Here is a 14,379-nt window from a genome sequence, read left to right as displayed (position 1 = left end):
GCCATCTTAAAGGGTTAATCCCATCTCAAACATTTATGGCATATTTACAGGAAATTAAAACTTTTGGACAAAAAAAAATAAAGATCAACGTACCCCCACAACAATAAAAAGAAGACACGGAGAAACTACTGTAACAAAACATTTCTTTGAGGCGAAACATGAGGTCTTTGACCAAAAATGTTGCATTTTGGAGGAAATAACAGGCAACGATGACGAATCTATAAGGAGAAATCTTTTACAAAGAGAAGTATATTGGATACAAACTATGAAGAGTATTAATCATATAGGTTTGAATGAAACTTGTAACTTCAGGGTATATTTATAATTCTCTCTTTTTCGATTCATAATATAAATTTTTTTAAGATAATCTTGAATTAACATTATTGCCTTATATTTCCTCCAAATAATTACGTAGTCCAAATAATTGCATAGTCCATAAATAAAGCAAAATTTTTTATTTCTTTAATATAATAATATTGTATAAACTAGAAATATAAAAAATATAAATAAATTCAAATAATACTATATAATAGTATTTATTATTTTGACATCGTTCTAATTTAACATCCGATTTACTGACTATTGAACTGATGGATTTGTTTTCATACATATATATTAAAAAAAGTAACTCCTTCATGGAAATAACAAGGGGTGAAAATAAGTAACATTTAACCTTTCACTAACGAAATTTGTTGAAACATTATGAATAACCCCTAAAACAATCCATTCCTCCAATAGTCAAAGTGAAACTCAATGCTTGTTTTTAATTATTTACACGTTTTAATATTCACGTTTTTGTAAAATATTTTATATTATATTGATTACACTTACCTTAGTCAATCACTATTTAAACGAGCACAGAACGTCCGACAGGTATTCTTGAGAAATAGGGTGGTCCCCCCAAAACGTCGCACAGGTATTGTCAGACGCCAATCCTCCACGCATGTTGTCTCTGCTATCGGCGAAAGCCCTGGATCTAACTGAGAAGACTACGAAGAAACTTTAACCAAGACATTTCCAGGACTCTAACCTTCAGATGGGTGAAATATTTTATTCACGTTTTTGCAATTTTATTGCTTTTTTTTTTCTGTCAATTGACATTGAAAAAATATAAAACACAATTTTCTACTTTTTGACACTACTGTCTGAACTAGTGCTTATTTCATTATACGCTATATTTACAGGATATGCCATAAATGTATGATAGATACGGACCCGAATCTATATCGAGAATGGGGGTCACCTGATAATTCTAGGCGGGGACTATGTAGAGAGGTGGCCTCGCATCCAGGCAGGATGGGGTTCGGGTGACCCCAATTCTTGATTAAGGTGTGGGTCCTAGAGCTGGGACCTGCATCTATCAGACATTTGTGACATATCCTGTGGATATACCATAAATGTCCGAGATAGGAAAAACCCTTTAAGGATTTATATTATGCAATCAGGGCAATAATTGATGTGTTTATAGTTATTTACAAAAGAGTTTGATCTTTTGTAAACATTTAGCATTGCATATGCTTCACAATTATTCTTGTTTGCTAGTTGTTATGTCTATGGTCATAGTGATAATCTTCCAAGAATTTCCTATTTCCAGCAATGCAGGTCTTAAATTAGAGAGATTTTGTTATGATCTAAAGCAATGTTTTCACATCATATGAATTATCTTTGCCTAGATTGGAGACGTACAAACCGTGGAGGAATGGAGGAGTCGTTCTATATGTTTTTTTAAGCTGGATGCAAACAGAGATCTTAAAAATGATTAGTAATTGAAACAAAGCATATCAAAAAGTTATATAAATTTTCATTATACAAACCACTTTTAGGCCTCATTTACACGAGCGTATGCGTTTTGCGCGCGCAAAAAACGCTGCGTTTTGCGCGCGTATGCATGGCGTATGCACTGCGTATACGCAGCCTTGTTGCGTTTTAAACGCGCAAAAGGCATTTGACAGCTCCGTGTGTCATGATGCGCGGCTGCGTGATTTTCACGCAGCCGCCATCATAGAGATGAGGTAGTCGAGGCCCGTCACTGTCCAAGGTGCTGAAAGAGCTAACTGATCGGCAGTAACTCTTTCAGCACCCTCGACAGTGAATGCCGATCACAATATACACCAACCTGTGAAAATAAAAAGACTTTCATACTTACCAAGAACTTCCTGCTTCCCCCAGTCCGGGCTCCCGGCCGTTGCCTTGGTGACGCGTCCCTCTCTTGCCATCCGGCCCCACCTCCCAGGATGACGCCGCAGTCCATGAGACCGCTGCAGCCTGTGATTGGCTGCAGCCTGTGCTTGGCCTGTGATTGGCTGCAGCCTGTGCTTGGCCTGTGATTGGCTGCAGCTGTCATTTGGACTGAACTGTCATCCCGGGAGGTCGGACCGGAGTTATCGGTAAGTCAGAACGTCTTTTTTTTTTTACAGGTTCATGGATTTTCGGAGCGGAAGTCACTGTCCATGGTGCTGAACCAGTTTAACGCTTTCAGCACCGTGGACAGTGACTGTCTCCTGACGTCGCGTACCCGAACATTTTTTACCGGTTTCGGTCAAAACGAGTTTGGCCGAACCCGGTGAAGTTCGGTGCGCTCATCTCGAATTTGACACTCCGTTTGGATGTTTGTAACCAGAAAAGCACGTGGTGCTTTTCTGTTTACATTCAGGAGTTTGACAGCTCTTGCGTGATTTTCGCGCATGCAACGCAGGACCGTCAGTGTGGCATGCGTTGTTTTCACGCACCCATTGAAGTCAATGGGTGCGTGTTGCGTGAAAAACGCAAGAATATAGAACATGTCGTGAGTTTTACGCAACGCACTCACGCAGCGCAAAATTCACGCATCGTCTAAACAGCCCCATAGACTATTATAGGTGCGTACGACACGCGTGAAAAGCACGCGCGTCGCACGCGCGTATAATACGCTCGTGTAAATGAGGCCTAATAGCCATAAAAATGTAGTTTGAGAAATAAATTCAAAATTCTATTTTAAATCCGTAAAGCCGGATTCACATTATGCATTTTTGGTGCATTTTTTTTATAGCTAAACAAAGGTACAAAAGAAGACCAACAGAAATCCTTCCTTTATACTTTAGTATCTACCCCTAGTTGTGGCTCAAAAATGGCATAAAAAAAAATTACCCAAAAAAACTATGTGTGAACGCAACCTGATCTAGAGTTACTGCTTATAGTGGAGCTTTATTATTAAGTGATATACAGATTTAAAAGGGAATTCATATATTTATTTTTTGTTTAATTGATTACATTTACGTCATTTGAAGAGAAATAACGTTCTTTTTTTTACTGTTATACCTTTTTTTTTTTTTACTTTCCTGGAAGCGGCCATATTGGAGGCACACATTTCCTTCCTGTATTATCTGTCTGGACAGTGTCGCATGGTACTCTTGCTTTATGATTGCTGGAATAATTGAGAGTCAATTGATAGTGGATTTTCTAATGGAGTACAAGTCTACTACCCCAGAGATTGACAGGGGGATGTATACAGAGTCTTTAACTGTGAGAATAGTGTTGCTATTCTGTTTTATCTAGGTCACCAGCAATACAATAGAGCTGTCATTAACTTGTACACCCTCTAATTATAATGAAATGACTCTGTTTATTCTGTCCCAGCAGGGGTGGGATACAGATGGTTCTCCCCTGCTCTCCCGAACTAGTTGTTAAAATTACAGTCAATTTGTGGAACCGGGAAGAATTGGCTCTCTAACCTAGTCCTCCCTGCCCTCCAATTGTATCTGTGTCTATAGGATGCAGATACAATTGAACAGCTTCAATAGAGCTGGCGAGGGAAGAGAACCATCAGCTCGTCGCGCCATTCGGTGCTATATTTGTGATGGATGCAGAGTGATGGCGTCATTGTGCTGCCTGTGTCATTCCTCAGCAGGAACAGTGAAAGGTTAGTACTATTTGCTTATTTCTTTTAGGTGGCACTGAGGCGTTTCATTTTCAGAAGGCATAGACTTTTCAGGTACTCTCTACAGGGGTCACTGTATTTGACACTCTACATTGGGCACTGTGTGGCACTCTTTATAGTGGGCACTGTGTGTGGCACTCTTTACAGTGGGCACTGTGTGTGGCACTCTTTACAGTGCACACTGTTGGTGGTACTCCCTACATGGGACACTGTGTGTGGCACTCTCTACAGGAAGCATTGTGTGTGAAACTACCTACAGGGGACACTGTGTGAGTGGCATTACTTACAGGGTCACTGTGTGTGACAAAATCTACTGGAGGCACTGTTTTACACTCTACAGGGGGCACTGTATGTGACACTCTCAACAGGGTCACTGTGTGTGGCATTCTTTACAGGGTTACTGTGTGTGGCACTCTTTATGGGGTCACAGTGTGTAGCACTCTACAGAGGGCACTATAAGTGGCACTATGTACAGAGGGCACTGTGTGTGGCACTCTACAAGGGGAACTACATGTGGCACTCTTTACAGTGTCACTGTCTGTGCCACTCTCCACTGGGGGCACTGTGTATGGCGCTCTCTACAGGGGTACAACGTGGGGCACTTTCTACAGAGGCAAAAGGTATTACTCTATCTACAGAGGGCACAGCGTGTGACCCAATCTACTGGGAGCACTGCGTGTGACACTATCTAAAGCGGGCATAATGTGTGACACAATTATTTTTAGAGGCACTGTGTATGGTGCTACTATATTCAAGTATACCAAGCTTGGTTCTGGTGCTAAATGTATATGCTGAGCTTGGTTCTGGTACTGCATTTATGTACTGAGATTTGTTCTGGTGCTGTATTTATTTTATGATAAACAACAAAATTTTTAGCCTATAACCCGGCAGGGATATATTACAATTCACAACAAATTGCTGATATGCAAAAATGTCCTATAAGTCCTCAGCTATATTAAATGAATTAAAATGTAACTATTATTTATTAAAAAAAAATTATAATTGTGCCCTTGTCCTATTTAATATTCTGATAATCTGCACATACACTAAAGTAAACTACTGGAGAAACACTCCCTGACCTTTAGGCTGGGTTCACACGGCCTATTTACGGACGTAATTCGGGCGTTTTAGCCCCGAATTACGTCCGAAAATGCAGCTCAAAAGCATCGGCAAACATCTGCCCATTCATTTGAATGGGTTTTACGATGTTCTGTACCGACGATCATTTTTTTTACGCGTCGCTGTCAAAAGACGGCGCGTAAAAAAGACGCCCGCGTCAAAGAAGTGCCTGTCACTTCTTCAGATGTAATTGGAGCCGTTTTCCATTGACTCCATGGAAAAACAGCTCCAATTACATCCGTAATGGACGCAGCGAAAAGCGCCTGCACTTGCCATTACGTCTGAAATTGCGGAGCTGTTTTCTCCTGAAAACAGCTCCGTGATTTCAGCCGTAACGGACGTGTACGTGTGAACATACCCTAAAATTCACATTTCTCTTCTCACATTCGATGATAAATTCAGACTATATAACTCTATAAGCCAACCACTGGAGGTACGCTCTCTGAGCAATTAGATACTGTATATGTCAGTTCACGTTCCGTGACTAATTAAAATGTAGGATAGCTGCTGATTATCCACGAAAATTGGTGTTTTTGTGTAAAGTGTCAGTGCAAACATCGAGTTAAAATAACAGAAGCAGCCTCCGCGACATGTTTCGCTGTGACAGGGCATCTTCAGGTGGAAAGATGCTAATGGCGAATACTGCACGCAACAGCCCTTTTTTATTAACTACCCTAGATACAGTTATTCTAATCAAGGGTCTTAGCAAGACCCTTAATTTAGAATAACTCTATCTGGACTAAGTATGGGAGCATGCTTAGATATTCCACTTTGAAAAAAAGTGGATGAGCAGGTGAAGATGGATCAAGTCGATCATACTATTTCTAAGTAGAGTAGCATGCCCAGTAAATCTAAAAAATCATTGGCCGTGTATTCAGATCCCAAGTGTGGGTGCATGCCCAGTTCAAGTCAGGTCTCCCATGTCTTTTTGCTCTGTTTCCAACGTCTTCCTGCTCTTAGTATAGGAGCATGCTCAGTACTCAAAACTATTTGATAGGCTACCAGTCCCAGAGGCTGATTGACTGATCAATGGACTAGCTGTCTGTCAAGTGATATTAGTGATCGAGGGAGACAGAGGGAGAGATGATTGGCTGTTTGCATTGGGGTGATGTCATAGGGTAGTAAATAAAAAGGGTTGTTGCACATGGTTTTCGCCATTAGCCTCTTTCCCTCTGAAGATGCCGGTCACGACGAAACATGTGGGAGACTTCTGTTATTTTAACTTGATGGTTGAACTGGTCACGGAATGTGAAGACATATACAGTATCTAATTTCTCAGGGAGCGTACCACCAGTGGTTGGCTTATAGAGTATTGTCTGAATTTATCATTGAACTCAATGTGACAATGTGAACTCAATATTTAGGAAGTTTTTCTCCAGTAGTTTACTTCAGTGTGTGTGTGTGTGCAGACTATTGGAATTTTAAATAGACTAAGGGCACATTTACTTTTTTTTAGCAATAAATAAAAGTTAAAGGGGTTGTCCAGTTTTGTTTTGTTGTTTTATACTGATAACCTATCCACAGTATAGGTCATCAGCATATGGTCTGTGGGGGTCCGTCACCCGGACCCCGCACCAATCAGCTGTTCAGGCTGCCTCCGGGCGCTGAAAGCTATGCAGGGGTCGGTTTTGGAAGAAGAAGGCTCGGACCACTGTATAGTGGCCGTGCTGCAGTACTGCAGCTCTGCTCGTATTCAAGTGAATAGGAGCAGACCTGCAGTAAACCAGCACGGCCGCAGCCTTCTGATTTTGGCCCCGTTCCCTGCATAGCTTCCGGCACTCAGATGCAGCCGTAACAGCTGATCGGTGCGAGGTCTGTACACTAAACCTTTTTGTTTGGGGGTTGTGACAAAAAACAGGAGATTTGCCGCACAGCTCTCCACCCTTGTCACAGCTCTCCACCCTTGTCACAGCTCTCCACCCTTGTCACAGCTCTCCACTTTTCTCACAGTGCACAGCCTAACTAAATGGGCTGCAAACACCTATGGTACTGAACGTGCGCATATAGTGTTCCAGTTACACATCCTAGATAGGGAGCCACACAAGATTGGAAAGTTTATAGGATATTACTGATACAAAAATATTTAATAGTCCACATTAATATACAGTATATTTAGAATATTGTAATTGCATTATTTTATTTTTAGATTTGCAATAATTATTTGTGATGTGCTACACTGTGGAACCTGTTAAAAATCCGATCAGTGTGCCCCAGTCTATACAGCAAATCTGACAAATAAGCTACAAAAAATACAGGAAGTGTCAGGTCATTGTGTCCGCTCTTGTGGTTAGTGTGAAACAAGAATATTTCAAGATGTTATTTTTCTATGGGAATAGTAACTGTAAAAAAAAACACCACTGGAGAAAATGTTTTTAATAATAAAAACCTGATATAATATAATTTTTTGATGATACATTCTATTTAAGTACATTAGCATGCCACTATTATGGTCAAATACTGTATTTATACCCTTTTGTTGTAAGGCTTCACAAAGTAGATTATTACTATGATTACTATATTACTATGATTACTATCTAGAAGCATATAACTTTGCCTCAGATGCGGGGGCATGATCTTATTTCATCTTCTCTTATTTATCTTATAGTTGTGTTATGCGGTCAGATTGGAGGTCCATGACACTGTTCCGCTTTATCATATGCAGATTCTTTGCACTTTATATTAAACTTTTAGCAATTATAAAGACCTGCATTATATCTAAAATCAGGATGTATTTTACACTTTGATAAGCTTTGTATGCTCATTTATTGGTTGAAATAATAAAAAAGAAAGATACAGTAGGAATATATCCATGTGCTTGATAGAACAGTTATATACTTCCATCTAGTGGACACTTGAAGAATGTAATAAAAAGGGATATTTTTTTTCAGTCAATATTACAATGAGCCAACTGGCACAAGTGTACAGAGATTTCTTTAACATAATGTTGATATGGTTGATACATCTGCTGGCCTTGAAAAATCTGTGTTGTGAAAACATTAGCCACATAGTGCTACAATGTAGAACAAATAAAGAAAGTATAAACAATGCTAAAGTAAGTAACAGGGAGCACAAAGCCTTCCCACGGACATAACATTTTTATTTTTTGCTGAAGTTGCTTTGTGAGGTCTTTTGCGTTTTTGGATATATATATATATATATATATATATATATATATATATATATATATATATTGTACAATTTTTTGGGTAAATAACATTTAGAAGTCAATATTTCGCGATTGTTCTTTTTTAATTTTTTTTAATGTTTTTCTTACGGTTCTCTTAACACCTTAAATTATGGTGTTTTTTTGGGGGGGTTTTGCATGCTTTTTTTCCCCCAGAAGGGGCATTATTATAATGCATTGGAAGACTTCTGTATTTCAATGCATTACTGCCTGCGCATGTAAAATGCACAGACAGCTGTTAGGGAATAGCTCAGATTTGACCTAACAGAGGATTACATCAGACAGCCCTGGGGGACTTTGTTAGGCCCCGGGCTGTCTCGTGAAACTGTCAGCCCCAGTGATCGCTACTGAACACTACTAATTGCGCAATTTCAAGAGTTAAATGGCAGCCAGTGCCCCTGCATCATCATATCAAAAAAATATACAATGTTTGAATACACCATAAGGCCGGGTTCCCACGGTTCGGATACGCTGCATAAAAACTGCACAGCGTATCTGACCTTGAACCCGCAGCACCTTCCATCCGGAAAAACATTTTTCTAACTAAATTTCTGCTGCAGAATGCAGGGCTGGGTTAAAGAAAAGACCATACTTACCCACTCCCTCTTTTCTGCGCATAGTCCGGCCTCCCAAGATGACGTTGCAGGCCGTGTGACGCTGCAGCCTATAATTGCTGCAAAAGTCGCAACACTTGGCTTTCTGTTGCGGGTTTTACATCTCCATTGAATTCAATGGGGAAAACCCGCAACAGAAAAATTCCACACCGCAGGTCAATTTATTAACGTTTACGTAGCATATTTTTTCTGCAGCGTGGGCATGAGATTTTCTAAATCTCATCCACTTTGCTGCTACTGTAAGGCCGGATTTACACGATCGTGTGCGTTTTACTCGCGCAAAAGGCACTTAACAGCTCCGTGTGTCATCACCATATGATGCGTGGCTGCGTGATTTTCACGCAGCCGCCATCATTATGACACTGTATGTTTGTAAACAGAAAAGCACGTGGTGCTTTTCTGTTTTCATTCATAATTTTACTGCTGTTGCACGAATCACGCGCGTCCCACGGAAGTGCTTTCGTGTGCTGCGCGTGATTTTCACGCACCCATTGACTTCAATGGGTGCGTGATGCGCGAACAACGCACAAATATAGGACATGTCGTGAGTTTTACGCAGCGGACATACGCTGCGTGAAACTCTCGGACAGTCTGCACGGCCCCATAGACTAACATAGGTCCGTGCGAGGCACGTGAAAATCACGCGCGTTGCACGGACGTATTACACGTTCATCTTAATAAGCCCTAATGCTGTGGAATTTCCGCACAGAATTCCATTGCGGAAATTCCACAGCGTTTACGCTACATGGGAACCCAGCCTAAGGTGCTATGAGCCTGTAAGAGCATTAATCTAAAGTCATAACATGTGGTATTGTCTGAATAGTTTTTTTGTGAATGGTGCCCGTCATTATGCCTGCACTATGTCAGTTCGGAACCATTCATGTGTCGTTAGAGCCACAGAGGCATACGTTTTCTTTTGCTTGTTTATTTTGTTGTTATATGATTCCTGTTGTCAGAACCTGACAACTAAAACCTGACCATTAAAACTGTGGTCAGTTGTACGAAAAATCCTCCTGTGTGGACTGCAACTTACTTTTGTGCCTGCTGCAGAGTGAGTGTCTACTCCAGGAGACAGCCTTTCCTCTACTTAATCCCTGATGGTATGTTCACACGGCTTATTTTCAGACGAAAAATGGCTGAAAATACGGGGGCTGAACGCCTCCAAACATCTGTCCATTGATTGCAATGGGAAAAACAGCGTTTCTTTCCTACAGGCCGTTTTTTACGCCCCGTAAAAAAGAAGTGCATGTCACTTCTGAGCCATTTTTGGATCTGTTTTTCATTGTCTCAATAGAAAAATAGCTCCAAAATCAGCCATCAAAAAACGCATCAAAAAACGCCTGATGCATTAAAAAAATGGCTGAAAATCGGGGGCTGTGTTCCCTTGAAAACAGCTCCGTATAGTACAGCCATTTTTTGTTAAGCGTGTGAACATAGCCTTACAGTACTTTATTTGCACTAACAAAACATTTTGCAAGACAAGCTTTTGAAAGATGCTTTCACTTCATCAGATCAAATCAGTACTGATTAAAAAGGATGTAGAAAACAATCTTACTAATCAAAATAACACATAAGGCTAGGGCTACATGGGTACTTTGGCTGCGACAATAGTCATACGACCAAGGATCGCTGTGTGGCCCTACCTGCATTGCAGATAATAAAAATCAATGCGTCTGCATAGCGACCAGTGGTTCTCCGTGACCCCGACACTACAGTCGCAAAAAATGCGAACTTGCTGGAATCTTAGCAACTGTCATGTCGCTGTCACGGCAAGCTGTGGGTTGCAATGTAGAAACAAAGACTTTTAGGGTATGTGCACACGATGAGAGTCTTTTATGTCTGAAAAGACAGACCGTTTTCAGGAGAAAACAGCTGCCTCGTATCAGACGTAAAAGCTCCTCCTCGTAATATGCGAGGCGTCTTTGACGTTTGTAATCTTGAGCTGCTCTTCATTGACTTTAATGAAGAACGGCTCAAATTACGTTGCACAGAAGTGTCCTGCACTTCTTTGCCGAGGCAGTCATTTTACGCGTCGTCGTTTGACAGCTGTCAAACGACGACGCGTAAATGACAGGTCGTCGGCACAGTACGTCGGCAAACCCATTCAAATGAATGGGCAGATGTTTGTAGCCCTATTTTCAGACGTAAAACGAGGCAAAATACGCTTCGTTTACGTTTGAAAATAGGTCGTGTGAACCCAGCCTTATTACCTACGATGCAGCCAAGGTGACACAGCGATCTTTGGCCACGTGTACTGTGTCGTGGCCAAAGTCGCAAGGTAGTCTTAGAATAAGTCCATAAAACTAACATTAAGATTTTGCAATAAGGAATTTAGCTGTAATGGACACACCACGCCGCGGTCCAGCTGACCAGTCAGAGCAATAGGTGCTTTATTTAAAGGCTATGAAAACTTTTGTAGACATTTTATTATTAAGTGGATGTAATTGGTGATTATAAACATTTTTTTAATTTACATTTATTAAAAATGTACGATTGATTTTGAGATGCAGCTTCTAGGTATCCTCTATACATAGCTGCATCAATCGCTGTCAGCCAAAACCCTCAGCTCAGCTGAACTGACGGGTCAGCTGAGAGTGACTCGTGTGTATCTTAACACTAAGGGTATGTTCACACGCCCTATTTACGGACGTAATTCAGGCGTTTTACGCCTGTAATTACGCCCGAAAAAACAGCTCCAAACCGTCTGCAAACATCTGCCCATTGAATTCAATTGGTCTTACGGTGTTTTGTGCAAACGGGCTTTTTTTTTATGCGCCGCTGTCAAAAGACGGCGCGTAAAAAGACGCCTGCCTCAAAGAAGTGCATGTCACTTCTTGGGACGTAATTGGAGCCGTTATTCATTGACTCCAATGAAAACTAGCTCCAATTACGTCCATAAAAGACGCCGCGAAAAACGCGTGCACTTGTCAAAACCTCTGAAATTCAGGAGCTGTTTTCGCCTGAAAACAGCTCCGTAATTTCAGACGTAATTGGCGTTGCCGTGTGAACATACCCTAATAGCGATAATTATCTGCATCTCAAAACGATAGAAAACGTTAATTAAATGTATATTAGGAAAATGTTTATATTCACCAATTACAAACATTTAATTTAAAAAAAAGGCTACAAAGGTTTTCATAGACTTAAAATTCATACACGCTGGCCTCAGCGCCAGTTATGGTGATTAGTTTCTATATCCTGAACTTGAATTTTATTCTGACCTATTTTCTGTTCTTGACTACTCTGTTGGATTATCCCCTGTACCACATACTCTGCTCGATCACTGTCACTGAACCTTGGATTGCTTGGCGAACCTCCTGACTACTACTTCTGTACTACGCAACCAATTCTGTTACATCACTGTTATCAAATCTTGGATTGCCTTACGATACTCCTGACTAATGCTTCAGTATCACACAACTGGCTCTGCTATTTTCAGCCAACCTGAACAACTTGAATCTGCTACAGGATTATCTTGGTACATGTTTTAGACATTTACTACTGTTACCAATAGTAACTGTATCTCCAAATCATTTGTCTGGTTCCCATTAGGCTTCCCATATCCAGAGAATCCAAAACCAAAATTCTGGTGCCAGTCAAGAACCAGGGTACAGAATATGGTCAGGTTATTTATTCACTACGTCTTTAAAATGTGTGCTATTGTTGCTACAGTATTTTTTGCCCTTAGGCTGGGTTCACACGACCTATTTTCAGACGTAAACGAGGCGTATTATGCCTCGTTTTACGTCTGAAAATACGGCTCCAATACGTCGGCAAACATCTGCCCATTCATTTGAATGGGTTTGCCGACGTACTGTGCCGACGACCTGTCATTTACAAGTCGTCGTTTGACAGCTGTCAAACGACGATGCGTAAAATGACTGCCTGGTCAAAGAAGTGCAGGACACTTCTTTGAAACGTAATTTGAGCCATTCTTCATTGAATTCAATGAAGAACAGCTCAAATGATCGGCCGTCAAAGACGCCTCGCATAATGCGAGGAGGAGCTTTTACGTCTGAAACGACGCAGCTGTTCTCTCCTGAAAACAGTCTGCCTTTTCAGACGTAAAAGCCAGTTCTCGTGTGCACATGCCCTTAGGTAGAATTCCACAGGTTTTGTATTGCACTGTAAATTATGATTATTTGTTCACCCATATGATGTTGGCTCGCTGGAAACAAAAATGTTTGGCCACGCGATGTACGGTCAGAACACCATCTTGCCTAAACTTCTGCTGTGCTATAACAGCACCAGGACATTGCAGAATGACTATGCTGGTCCTGATGCTGGGGGCAGCACCTTTTCTATGAAACAACTGTGTTTAGTGTTTGGGTGGAGGAGGAGGAACCTAGCTATAGTGCGAGAGCTGCTGCAAGAAAGGGTATGTTCACACAGAGTGTTTTTGGCTGAAAAATCAGAAGCAGAACGCCTCCAAACATCTGCCCATTTATTTCAATGGGAAAACGGCATTCTGTTCCGACGGGCGTTTTTTTTACTCCTCGTTTTCCAAAAACGGCACGTAAAAAGACGCCCATGAAAAAGAAGTGTATGTAATTTCTTGGGACGTTTTTGGAGCCGTTTTTCATTGACTCTATAGAAAAAAAGCTCCAAAAACGGCCGTAAAAAAAACACAGCGAAAATTGCAAGCGGCTTAGAAAACTTCTGAAAATCAGGAGCTGTTTTCCCTTGAAAACAGCTCCGTATTTTCAGACGTTTTTGATTTTGTGTGTGCACATACCCTTACAATAAAATTTTAAGGTATCTTCCTTTTTTAAATTGCACTGGATCCAAGTTTCCTTTATTCTGCCTGTTATTTCACCGTGTGTCGCCACAGGGATCCGTGCGCAAATAAGATTTGCATACTAGAAACGGTGAGCTGGAGGATTCCTCCCCTTTTCCATCTTCTAGAACTGTATCCAACCGTATAGAACTGTATGTCCTAGAAGACAAACAGCCATGTAAAAAACTGCCACGAAAAAGAAGTGCATGTCACTTCTTCAGCCGTTTTTTGAGCCTTTTTCATAGACTCTATAGAAAAATAGCTCAAAAAAGCTCCGTACTTTCAGACATTTTTTATTAAGCGTGTGAAGTCAAGCTGTGAAGCTGCTGTGGAATCACTGAAGTTTGGCCTGAGTCTGTAGGCGCTGGAGCATGTTGCGAGTGACGGTCAGGAGCCCTCCTTGTGTGTGCAGAGTCACTTGAGCAATGGTGGGTTACGTTGAGGAGCCTTGCCATGTGTATCAGCAATCCAACAAGTACAGCTAGGTGTGACCTAGTAGGCCTGAAATTGCCAGACTAACCCCCATATCAGAGTGGAGCACCCTTGGCTCTGTCTGCAACAAGTGAAAGCCAGACATTAACCGCCAGACTGATCACCATATGTAAGAGACTGTGCCTCTCATATTGAGAAGTGTTGATATTTCTGCTGTAGCCGGGTATGCTGTGAGCACTGGCCTAGTGAAGTTCAGTTGCCTTAAAGAGGTTTCCTGAGTTAGCATCATAAAAAAAAAAAAGCATAAATTTCCCTTTATATACACAACATCGCTATA

The sequence above is a fragment of the Rhinoderma darwinii genome, chromosome 2 (assembly GCF_050947455.1).
Source record: "Rhinoderma darwinii isolate aRhiDar2 chromosome 2, aRhiDar2.hap1, whole genome shotgun sequence".
Taxonomy (NCBI): domain Eukaryota; kingdom Metazoa; phylum Chordata; class Amphibia; order Anura; family Rhinodermatidae; genus Rhinoderma; species Rhinoderma darwinii.
Note: the sequence above shows the minus strand (reverse complement) of the source record.